This window comes from Zingiber officinale, chromosome 3A (genome assembly GCF_018446385.1).
Source record: "Zingiber officinale cultivar Zhangliang chromosome 3A, Zo_v1.1, whole genome shotgun sequence".
NCBI classification, from domain to species: Eukaryota; Viridiplantae; Streptophyta; class Magnoliopsida; order Zingiberales; family Zingiberaceae; genus Zingiber; species Zingiber officinale.
Genome location: NC_055990.1, coordinates 143,981,369 through 143,994,574, shown reverse-complemented (window position 1 = coordinate 143,994,574; position 13,206 = coordinate 143,981,369). Strand labels below are relative to the sequence as shown.

The 13,206-nt window shown below is 38.7% G+C and overlaps 1 pseudogene; it reads right to left on the bottom strand.

Moving 5' to 3' along the window:
* Positions 1-5,929: 5,929 nt before the first annotated feature.
* On the bottom strand, positions 5,930-10,748 carry LOC122050735 (annotated as a pseudogene).
* Between the last annotated feature and the right edge of the window lie 2,458 nt (positions 10,749-13,206).

Genomic DNA, 13,206 nt, shown 5'->3' with positions numbered 1-13,206 from the left:
TGCGCGTACTCATGTATGTATGTAGTACAAGCCGGGCCCTCATGTTGAGATTATGTTTAAGTATGTATATGATATATGTTTTCAAAAGGACATCTTGCATATACTCATCTCATGTCACATGTTTTCAAAAGAACATCTTGCATCTACAAGTTCATGTTATATGTTTCCTTTATGCTTCTTTAAAGATGCTCTTGAGATATGTCCATGATGTTCACATGATATGATAAGATTTTATGTTTATGCTTTCACATGATATGATATGATTTTATGATTATGATTTCATTTGATATGATATGATTTTATGTTTATGCTCTCACATGATATGATATGATTTTATGTTTATGCTTTCACATGATATGATATGATTTTATGATCATGCTCTCACATGATATGATATGACTTTATGTTATGTTCTCACATGTTATGTTATGACTTATCAAATGAACATGTCATCACTTTATGTTCATGTATGAATCATTGTTTTTGTGAGTAGGAAAGGAACTTACTAAGCCCATGAGCTTATAGTCTTTTATGTTTCCTTGTACTGCAGAAAAAGGAAAGGAATGGCTAAATTAAGAGTAGCAGCAGGAAGGGCAAGTGTGTGTGTGGCAGTGGCATGATGGAAGAAAACAAAACTGCTTTATATTTATATGTTTTAAGTTGCGTATGAACCATGTGTTGTCATTATGCTTTGATGGTACTTGCACTAGTATGGATAGTATGCATTTATGTTCTCCTTATTTCATGTTAGTATGCTTATGATATCATGAATCATGTTTCAAGTAGTTGATACTAATTAAGTTAAATGCATGAGCATCAGTATGTCTGCATGTTCAATATGATAAGCTTGATGTTTACTGTAGTTAGTATAGAAAAAATTTTATAACTATTTCCGCTGCCATGATTTCTTTTATTTGTATGCACGTATGTAAGTAAGTAACCCCGTCCCTCCTTGAGCAGTTGGAGGGCGGGCGTTACACGCACTGGGGCGAGAGTCTGGGACGCTGACCGAGAATGTCGTTGGGTGTAAGAGTCTTGCTCACTTATAACTCACACTAGGGCAAGAGTCTAGGACGCCGAGTGGGAAAGTCATTGGGCGTGAGAGCCTTGCTCACTTATAACTCGCACTGGGGCGAGAGTCTGGGACGCCGACCAGGAAGGTCGTTGGGCGTGATAGCCTTGCTCACTTATAACTCACACTGGGGCGAGAGTCTGGGATGCCGACCGGGAAGGTTGTTGGACGTGAGAGCCTTGCTCACTTATAACTTGCACAGGGGCGAGAGTCTGGGACACTGACCGGGAAAGTCGTTGGACGTGAGAGCCTTGCTCACTTATAACTCTCACTGGGGCAAGTCTGGGACGCCGACCGGGAAGGTCGTTGGGCATGAGAGCCTTGCTTACTTATAACTCGCACTGGGACGAGAGTCTGGGACAGCCGACCGGGAAGGTCGTTGGGCGTGAGAGCCTTGCTTACTTTTAACTCGCACTGGGGTGAGAGTCTGGGACACCGACCGGGAAGGTTGTTGGGCATGAGAGCCTTGCTCACTTATAACTCACACGGGGGCGAGAGTCTAGGACGCCGACCGGGAAGGTCGTTGGATGTGAGAGCTTTGCTCACTTATAACTCGCACTGGGCGAGAGTCTGGGACAGCCGACCGAGAAGGTCGTTGGGCGTAAGAGCCTTGCTCACTTATAACTCGCACTGGGGCGAGAGTCTGGGATGCCAACCGGGAAGGTCGTTGGGCATGTGAGCCTTGCTCACTTATAACTCGCACTGGGGCGATAGTCTAGGACGCCGACCGGGAAGGTCGTTGGGCGTAAGAGCCTTGCTCACTTATAACTCGCACTGGGGCTAGAGTCTGGGACGCCGATTGGCCCTCCTTTGGGAAGCCTGCCAGGAGGAAGACTTTGCCGACCTGGGGATGGTTTCCCGACCAGGGATTATTTGTTTGGAATATCTCGATCCCCTTCTGCAGTCGCGAGATATATAATGTTAGACTTAAATGAAGATAAAACTTATTGAAATCTTACTAAGCCTTAGGGAAAATGATGCAAAGTAGTGTTCTTGCATTTGAATCGTTTCCCGCCATTTCCTTCACCTCTTCCCAAGAGGATCGTGTGGTCGCCTCCCTTTTCTTGGCTTAGTCTTCTAGAAATAAGGGGTCTCCATATGCATATCCCCTTTTCATGATTTTCTTGTCACGTCCATCATTAATACGCTTCCTCGGGGCTTGACACGTGTCCTCAGCCTTTATTGCTTACGCCGCATGACTGCTTCCGATTAACCCTTTTTGTACACAACTCCCGATGCGTGCATATGCCTTTTCAATCTGACGGCAATCAGGCGCCTTACCCAAAGACTTACCTGACTCATTTTTCGATACTTCCTAGGAATGCCCAGCTTTATAAACCCTAAAGGTCGTCCACCGTCTTCTTCCTATCACTTCAACTGCTTGCGACTCTTCCTCTTCTTCCGACTTTCGTGATCTGAGTCCTTCTCCTAATTATTGTCGGCCGCTAGTGTCTCTTTTCTTTTCATCTGTCCCTTCCTCTTCAACCTCTTTGCTCCAATCATGGCTGATGGTAAGGAAGCATCCTGGTATTCTTACTATATCTATGACCTAGATAACTACGATATGTCCCTAATCCAGTCTAGTTTGGGACTTAACGAAGATTATGAACTTAGACTCCCCAAGCCAAACGAACATCCTTCTTCCCCTCTGGAGGGTTTCATGATGGATTTTAGGGACTAGCTTCTCGGTGGCCTTCGCTTTCCCATTTATCTCTTCTTCTCTTCCCTCAGTCAATATTTTGGTATCTGCCTCTCTCAATTCGCTCCTAATGTATTCAGGTCTGTATGTGGAACCATCATCCTATGCTGAGTTTACCAAATCCCCTTAACTGTTCAATTGTTTCACCATTTTTTTAAGAGATCTGAGCTAGGTGTGTTTATGGTGCAAGCGAAAGTAGGCTATAAGTTCTTTTCGGATATGCCCTCTTCCAATAAGGGCTGGAAGTCCCGTTTCTTCTTCATTAGATTACTTGAGCCCCTGATCCGGCCAACCCAATGGCACTCCGATCTTCCTTCCAATTCACTACAACAAAAACCCTCATAGACATCAGTTTTCCACCACTGTCTATTTGTTACGCTCCGCAAGTGTACGGAAATGTCTCAAGTAATATAAAAGATTATCGTATCCACAGGGACTGGAATAAGCACTAGAAATGTCTCAATGCGAATTATCTAAACAACTATCCAATTGTTTCAAATGCAAAGTGAAGGTAAACAAATCTAATATTAAAGATCAACAAACAAGAGTTTAGTGTTTTGGGTTATGATAAGGGGAGATTCTAGGAGTTTCGGTTTCTTTGTAAGATTTCTTGAATGTAAATGGTTCACCAATTCTTATCCCTCAATTGCCAAACACTTGTAGAAAGTTGCCGGTTCTCTCTTGCAATAGATAACCGGCTAAGGACTGAGAAATGTATCTAAATATGATCAATTAGACGTGAACCTACGTTGTCCTTACACAGAAGCGCACCTATTACTATGCCTTCCTCGGATATCAACATAGAAGCCCACAACTTATTAATCTATCAAGATACAAGAAACTAATCACAAGATCCATCCTACTCTCTTGAATATTCATATTTCCTCTTCAAGATTATCTCTCAAACGTCCTTACACGGGCTTGCACCTGTCACATGGATCCCTCGGATGATCGAGTGAAAGTTTATCTTTACTAAGTCCACAAGAAATCCAAACAATCAATCAAGAATGAGAATTAAGCACAAATCACCATTAATCATTCAAGATCTAATTGATACAAGCAAGACAATGTCATTGAAACAAGAAATTGGCAAATCCATAAGAGATTACATCAATCCATTATACAAATACTCCCTTAATCCTAGAATACAAGATCTACTCCATGAATCGAGGAAGAATACCCGAAGAAATAAAGATTACAAGCATTTCTTAAATCCCCAATCCAAGAAACCAAGAAAAGGGGGAAAGAGAAAACTTATCTACGAAGAAGCCTCGTCTTCGGATCCAATCCTCGCTCCGGAGTCGAAATCGTCAAGAACTCCCCTCGAATCGCCAAATCCTCCCAAGAATGGGAGGATACCACCAAATCTTGCCTTCTCCCAAAGGGGGAGAGATCCCCTTTCAATTCATGAAGGAGGGTTTAAATAGAGGAGGAAATCGGGCGCCACACGACCCCATGACACGGCCGTGTGAGATTCACACGGCCATGTCCAGTTCCTTCTCTGCCAAAGCTGCACGGCCGTGTGACTCACACGGCCTAGCTCTCTTCTCTTCAAAGCAGTGTGGTGCACACGGCCACCACCTGCTTGGCCTCTGGAAACCTCACACAGCCGTGTAGATCTACACGGCCATGTAAGGCATCTGCTCTAGTTTCTTCAAATCAAGACACGGCCGTGTGAGATTCACACGGCCATGTCCTCTTCCCTTCCTGTTAAAACTACACGGCCGTGTGTGGTAAACAGCCTGATGCTCTCTCCCTTCAATTCCTTCCAAGCTTGTCCGAGGACGCATAATCTTCACCAATTTCGACTCCTGTGTACAGAAAATGCACAAAAAGCATATCTCCGAACCAAAAGAGTAAATATGCTAAAAGGAAAGCTGGAAGTATAAAAATGCATAGATCAAGCATGCTCAAAGTATGTAAATGTGCGTAAAAACATGCATAAAAGAGTATATAATCTACGCACATCACTATTACATTTTCGACCAATGTCTATGAAGGCGATGTAAAAGGTCTGCTATTTTAGACATCGGGTTAAAACCGGTGTAGTATCACTTAACAACACCAGTTTTTGAATCGATTATTAACCGGTGTAGTATCACTTAACGACACAGGTTCATCAACGGTGTAAAATCGATGTAATATTATATGTTAATAACACCAGTTTTGGTAGCGGTATATGACCGATGTAATATTAGTTAATGACACCGGTTTTACAGCGGTGGAAAATCGATGTAATATCAGTATTGTTTAACGACACAAATTCGATTTCCGAAATAGTGAAAAACCGATAGTATCCAAGAAAATACATAAATATTCACAAATTACACAAATATTCTTCTTCCAACAGTATCCATAAAATACACAAATATTCACAAATTACATAAATTTTCTTCTTACAACAGTATCCATAAAATACACAAATATTCTTTTTACATCAAAAGCTAATAGATATTATACACATCAAGGTAGAACATCGTGAGTCAAAAATCAAACTGAGGCTACATTAAATTATGAGAATCAGAATCTGTTCAACTTGCTATATTGCTCCATTCTTCTTGCACCTTTCATTTCCCTAATCTCACCACTTTTCACCTTCAAATGCCCAGTTTTCTGAGTTAAAACATCCACTGTTCTAATATGTCAAACAAAAGTATCATTTGGTCTACTTAACTACAGCAAAGAACAAAAATAGAAGAAATATACATGTTGTAGAAGTCCTAGAATATCACCATCAGAAAGAAAAAATCACACTTGGTGGACATAAAACCTCAAACATATCCAGCAAACTACCTCTTGCAGTTCCCTCTTGACATTTTCCAGCCCACCAATATCATCCCAGCTGACATTTGGTACTTCAACAACATGATCAAAACCCAACAAACTATCAGCATATCTCAAGGTAGAAATAGAAGTGGTTTTTAGGTCATTCATCAACATATGACAATAAACACAAGTTACCAACCAGACACATGAGGCTATAGAATTTCTTGAGTTGAAAAAGGTAAGTTTAATTTAGAAAGAACACTAATGTCAAATTTCTCATTTTCAATTCTTGCAGCAACAATTTATTTTAAAAATTCATGTAGATAATCATATTTAGAAGGAAAAAAACTAACTGAAAATGATTACAATTACCAAAGCAAAGACTTACAATTTCACGGAGGGGCAGATGGGTTACTAGATCCCAAAGCAGTCTTAAAGTGTTCATTTGTAATAGACATAGAATTGAGAATCTCAGCATCAATTGATTCATCTTCTAGATCAATTATGTCCATCTTTTAACGGATACACTAGAGAGCAGCTTCAGTGCATAAAGCAGCAAGGTCAGCCCCAACATAGCCATGAGTATCCTTAGCAATCCTTTCCAAATCAACCTGCATTGAATAAATCAAATTTCATAACTTGGACATTCACTGCAAGATATCTATTAACAATGTAACAGCCCGCCCCCTCCTGCTAGTGGAGGTGGTGTTACTTTCTACATACATAACGCACGTACATGAATTTCTAAACAGCGGAAGTAATCGTTCATTTTTTTTTTCAAATCACAACTAATCATACTATCATGCTCAGCATAGTTACAAACTTAAAGAGTCATAATATCCATATCTTAACATAAGCATAAGTAAAGTGATCATGCAAGTCATCAACATAAAATAAGCATAGTTCATATCAATCCTAAATCAACATAAGCAGGTCTTTCTTTCTTAGCCAAGCCACCACCACACACATCTCCTGCTCCTTTAGTTTATCCATCCTTTATCTTTATCTGTGGTACAAGGAAAGTAACTATAAGCACACAAGGCTTAGTGAGATCCTTTCCTACTCACAAAAACCATATGTCATAGCATAATCATTCAACATAATATAGATAGCATGGACATACAGAACATCTAAACCACATATTTTGTAAGAGTAATCATATCACATATCATAGCATACATGAACATCATATCATAGCATGAATGTAAATGGAACTCATACCATAGCATAAATGGAAATCATATCATGGCATAAATGAAAATCATATCATAGCATAAAGGAAAACATCATAGCATAAAGGAACATCATAGCATGACATATGAAAGCATCATGTCCTATCATATCATATCATAAAAGGAAATAAGCATCATGACATATCCTATCATAGCATAAAGAACATAATCTCATAGCATAAATGTAAGCATCATATCATATCATTTCATAACCATACATGCAAGATGCCCTTTAAAACATGGGTAATGTCATGTGTAAGATGCTTTTCAAAAACATGCTTCATGTCATGGTGCAAGATGTCTTAAAAACAATATAATATAGTACTTGAAAATAATCTCAACATGAGGGGGCCCGGCTTAGTACCACATACATACATAAATGCGCGCATCCTAAGTAGACCCAAGGTAGCTAGTCTTGAACCTACTAGGAAACTAGGCCCGTAGCTCGACCTAGGGGCACGTAAGGAGCCCACCCTTTACTAGGCCCGTACTTCGACCTAGGGGCGCATAAGGAGCCCACCCTTTTGGTACAAGCCATACAAAGTAAAATAACATGTCATATAATCATAGCATATCATGTTCATGTCATTTATAGCATATCATGTACATGTCATCCATAGCATATCATGTTCAAGTCATTCATAATTCATCATGTTCATTTCATTCATAACTTAACCTAGCATGAAGAGTGCTCTTAGTCCCACTTGATAGGGAAGCAACTCTTAGGCCTTTCACTTAGCATATCATAAAGAGTGCTCTTAGTCCCAACACATAGGGAAGCATCTCTTAGGCCTTTACTTGTCATTTCATAAGCATACATACTTGAGCATATAGCACATCATAGGAGATAATTTAAATGCATGATTTATAAGCATATATCATATCATGGGAACATAATCATGCATGAAACATAAGTTAACATCTCCTAAATCATATCATGGCATGTGAAGCACATAAAGAGTCATAATTGGGCCTCAATCATCAATTCCTCATTGGTGGCCGAAACATGCAAGGGGTCACCTAAGTTGCAAGCAATCATATAAACATATGAACCCTAAACCAATTTCATAACATTTATCATAAGGAACATCATAAGCATATTTAGTTTAGGTTCTAAGCTTCCTAGGTCTAAAATTTATGATGTGGCCGAAACATGCAAAGGTCTAAACCTAGGTTACAAGTAGCCTATAAACATGTGAAACCTAAATCAATTTCATATCATTTATCATAAGGAACAACATGAGCATATTTAATTTAGGTACTAAGTTTCCTAAGTCTAAACTCATGATGTGGCCGAAAGTCATGAAGAGTGGAATTAAATTCTAAACCAACCACAAGCATATAAGAAGATCATGGTAACCTCATATCATATCATAGGGAAGAACATGAGCATGTTATAGTTGAGTTTAAGCTTGCCTAGGCCTTCAAACCTATCTTGGCCGAAAGTTCAAACATGAAAACCTAGTTCTAAACAACATGAAATCATAAGTACCTCAAGTTATCTTCTTATCATATCATAAGGAAGATCATAAGCATGTTAGTTTTGAGTTCAAGCTATCCTATGCTTTTGGACTTGTCATGGCCGAAACCCTAAGGTGGGGTTCACTTAATTCCGAGTAACATACAAGCATGTAAACACCAAGGAAATATTCACATCATATCATAAGAAGGATCCTAAGCATGTTAGATTTGAATCTAAGCTTTCCAAGGGTTTTTTTTTAATCTCTTCATGGCCGAAACCCTAAGGTGGGGTTTATCTAATTCCAAGCAACATACAAGCATGAAACTCCAAGGAAATATTCATATCATATCATAAGAAAAATCATAAGCATGTTAGTTTTGAGTTTAAACTTTCCTAGACCTTTAAACTTGTGATGGCCGAAACCCTAAGGTGGGGTTCATCTAATTCCAAGCAACTTTCAAGCATGAAACTCCAAGGAAATATTCATATCGTATCATAAGAAAAATCATAAGCAAGTTAGTTTTGAGTTTAAGTTTTCCTATGCTTTAAAACTTCTCATGGTCGAATCCTACTAGGACATCCCTAAGTTTTTTAACCATTCAAGTTTATAGAAAAACCATAAACCACTTGTACCACAGGTGAGGGGATACTCACCTCCTTTTGCTTGGTTTTTTCTTAAGAGAAGATACCCTTGTGAAGAAGAAGAAGAGAGCTCCTCCTTCTAGTATTCCTTTTTGCTCTTCTTGCTTGTAAGAAGTAGATCTTGAGGACTTCTTCTTGTGGTTTAGTTTTCTTAGGGAGAAAACTTAGTTGGATTTTGGAATTTGGGAGAGGGGAGGCTCTAGGTTTCGGCAATGGTGAGGAAGGAGGAAGAAGAAAGGAATAAAATGGTACTCTCCTTTCCTATTTATCCTTAATGATAAAATAAAGGAAAAATGTCCCTATACACCCCCCTTGATTCCTCAAATCCCTCTCCTCATTAACTCCCACGAAAATAGAAGAAAGAAAGAAAAGAAAGGAAAAGAACACAAGGAGAAGGCAACTTGTCTTTTGCTTATTCTTTTCTTAATCAAGAGAAGAGGAGGTAAGCTACTTGGTTTTCTCTTGTTCCTTTACTTAACTATCTTCTCACTCTTAACTAACATTTCCATTCTTTTCTATTCACATATTATTCATTACTCTAGTGGTTACCATATACCAACTTAATTCTATCATTTGTGGAAGGTTCAAGGTTCAATCCTTGACCTCACCTCTTTTTTTTTATTCCATTTTTGGTTTCTATTTCCATTTCTCTTTTTCTTTTATTCTAAAAGAAAAATACTCATAGGTATAGCTTATCATTTCGTCGGTGTTACAAACAAGGTAACAGCAATTGGTAATGTTCACATACATCATCAGATAGCTTCATGTTCTTAGTATGGATGCAAAGAACCTCCAATCGGCCAACCTCATCAGGAACACCAATGTCAATTTCTTTGTCAAACCTACCGAATCGTCTAAGAGCTGAATCAATATTGTTTGTCCTGTTCGTAGCCCCAATGACAACTACATGAGCACGAGACTTCAACCCATCCATCAGTGTCAACAGTTGAGACACTATGTACCTTTCAACTTCCCCATGAGTTTTCTCTCTCTTAGGAGAAATGGAATCAATCTCATCAATGAAGATAATTAAGGGTGCATTTTTCTCTGCTTCCTCAAAAGCCTTCCTCAAATTACTCTCACTCTCACCGGCTAGCTTTGACATGATCTCTGGACCATTGATGCAAAAGAAAAAAGCTCCTGTCTCATTTGCAACTCCTCTAGCTATTAATATCTTACCTGAACCAGGTGGACCATACAACAAAATACCTTTTGGCGGCTTGACACCAATAGATTTAAATAGTTGAGGATGTCTTAGAGGAAGCTCTATTAGCTCCCTTTATCTGAGCCATTTGTTTCCTAACTCCTCCAACATCATCATAACCTACCTCATCAAGCCTGTCCTCATCTTCTCTTTTTACCGACTCCCCCTCACAGAAAATCTCTGTATCAGGAGCAACAATGCAGTACTCTGCAGGATCAGTTTCTATAACCTTAAACTCAACACTCCTCATCCCACCCCTGACAAGGAAAAGATCCCCTTTTCTAACAGAACGATATGCTTCCAAAAAATAAGCTGCAAAAATGTTAAATTTTAAGTCAAAAGAACTAGAAAAAGTAACAAAGAAAACAAATCACGAGTATCAGACAACTCTAGCCTCAATAAGTCTTACTATAACAAGCTAGAATAAATTTTCATGTGGTTCCAGTAAATCAAAACCCTAACATAGAGTTGAAATGCACTGGTATGCATAAAATCATAAGATTACTTATGGAAGAAACGATTAGGAACTGATCAAGACTAAACCAAATAAGATAGATGTAGCTAACATAAACCAAATGAGTGAAACCAGTCACTCATACATAAACGAGACATGGAACTAGCATATGTTGAATCAAATTACAGGAACTATGATCCACTCCAATTAGAACCATCAATGTAAGCTCATGAAAACATTGAATATTTACAAGAGAAAAATACTGCTACAACATTTCAGCATTTACAAGTAGAAAAGTGATTATTAAGAACATTTATAATCATAATAGATACATGAATCAAATAATTTATAGATGAAATAAAAAAAAAAGATAAAAGCATAATTGATTGTCAGAAAGCTTCAAGCAATGACAGGTAGCTTGATTAGTTAGATTACAAAACCTAAACAACTATATAATAAATCCAGATTTGATCAAACCAGTAACTTAAATCAATAAATGAAAATGTAGAGGATGACTTAACAAAGGTTAAATAAGGGACCAGTCTGTGTAAATACTTTGCACGCATGCTACAGAAATCAATCATTATAGTTATTGTTATTTAAAAACCAGCTGCACTTCATTAGTACTTAAATATTTTTCTATTTACTCAAGAATTTAGTTTACTACATCATATATCCAGTATTAAGGGAAATTAAGAGTAGAACATTTTCCTATAGAGAGAACACAATGCAGGCTCTATATGCTCCTGCTACATCTTATTCGAAACGTCAAGTTGCTCCAAGGTTCTTGTAGTGCTCCGAACATGGACTCTTAGCAAACTCTTCAATCACCTGATAATTGAAAAGAATCAAACAATTTGTTACCTTCGTTTAGTGATCATGTTGATAGTTTTTCAAGTAGCACAAGTAAACAAGGCATGCTTACTTCAATGCTTGCAATAAGGATCTTCAGTGGTTCACAAGGTACCAGAAAGTTGAATTTGCACTTACAAATGAAGTAAAAGAATCATATTCAGTTGTTAAAAGATAACTAGGTCCATGCTCTTAGAGAGAACCATACAAAACAAAATGAAAGGTTTAGAACATAAAAAAATAAAAATAAAAAATGTTAGCCATGCCAAGATTGAGATCACTCATCTATCTATCATTTCAACCTAATAAATTAGCTACTTTGGTTTTGCAAAGTCTCCCAATTGTGTAGGAACCTCAGTAGCTTTTATCCCAAGTTTAGAGAAGAATAATAATGAGGAAAATCAATTTCTGTATTTACAACACTATTTTGATGTTAAATGTTGTTAACATGTTTGTTCAAAATTGTTGTCTCCTTGTTTAGGAGCATTCTTCATAGCCCGCATGAATTTTTAAACAAAAATCATGTCTAGTACTGTTTTCCATTTTTCTTATTGACCTAAGCCTGGAAGAGCTTATAAGCTGAAGTATACAAGTTTGCTAATAGAAGGTAGCAAACATGAACAGGATCAATACAAGAATGATGATAAGCAACTTCCTATCCATTTTATATGAAATATTGACAGGCATTGACACATATTGAATCAAGTGGGAAGAAAAAGGTTTACAAAAGGATACAGGTACAGGACAAGAGAAATTGAACAAAAAGTATAAATTTTGTCGAGGAATCAACACTAATTTCAGTATGTTTATTTTATTTATTGATGGAATTTAACCCAAATCCATCGCTAAGAATTGACGCTAGATTTACCTTGTTCGCCAACATGCTTGAATTCTTCAACCTGTTTGAAATTAAGCCATGGCTTCACCCACACTTTGGCCTCATACAGCTTCTTCTCCCCTCCCTCAACTGCCTCCACCGTCAAGTGATGCAGAGTTCCAGCGACAACCTACTCCCTCGCCTTCACAACACGCGCAAACTCCAGAAGCGCATTCTGCGCATCGACAGATCGAAAAACATTGGTCTGGAGAAAAAGCCCCAATTTTGGGAGTGAAAACAAAATAGTAATTAGGAGGAGCGCGAGACTTGTTTCTTGTTGTGCTCGTCGACGGCGAAGCGAGCGAGCTCCTAGATCTCGGTGCTGTTCTCTCTTCCTTCAGATTCCCTCACGTTGCCGACCAACCGTGCCATGGTGGTCGTGGGCATCCTCTCGCTGTTAGGATCTTGTCGGCCCCTGCCTCAGCCGGGAAGAGCGAAGAGAGGAAAGAGGAGGAGGAAGAGATGATCGGACGAGGAGGCAGAACGGAACGATTTATGATGCGGTTTTGCTTAATTAGGACCGAAGCAGGTGGTTTTGATCCTGATTGGGAGAGGCAGGTACGTCGATCTAGAAGGAGAAGAGGGAGATGAGGCTGAGAGAGATGGCCGGAGGAAAGTGGTGGTGGCGTCGCGATGATATAGGTTTAGGGCTAAGTATGGGTGGACGGCGCGATATAGGTTTAGGTTTGGAGGGAAGAGTGAAGTGTTGTAAATTTCGGCTAAGTATGGGTGGAAAAATCAAATTATTTTATTTTATCATAGACATCGGATTTTAAAAACCGTTGTTAAAATCGGTGTCTATTAACAAAAAAAAGGCGCTCATAGACATCGCCTAAAAAACCGATGTCTATGAGCGAAAATCTGCGCTCATAGACACTGGTTTTTGGAAAAACCGGTGTAAAATACTCAAATACATAGATTTATGCTTAAAATCGTTGTTGTTCCA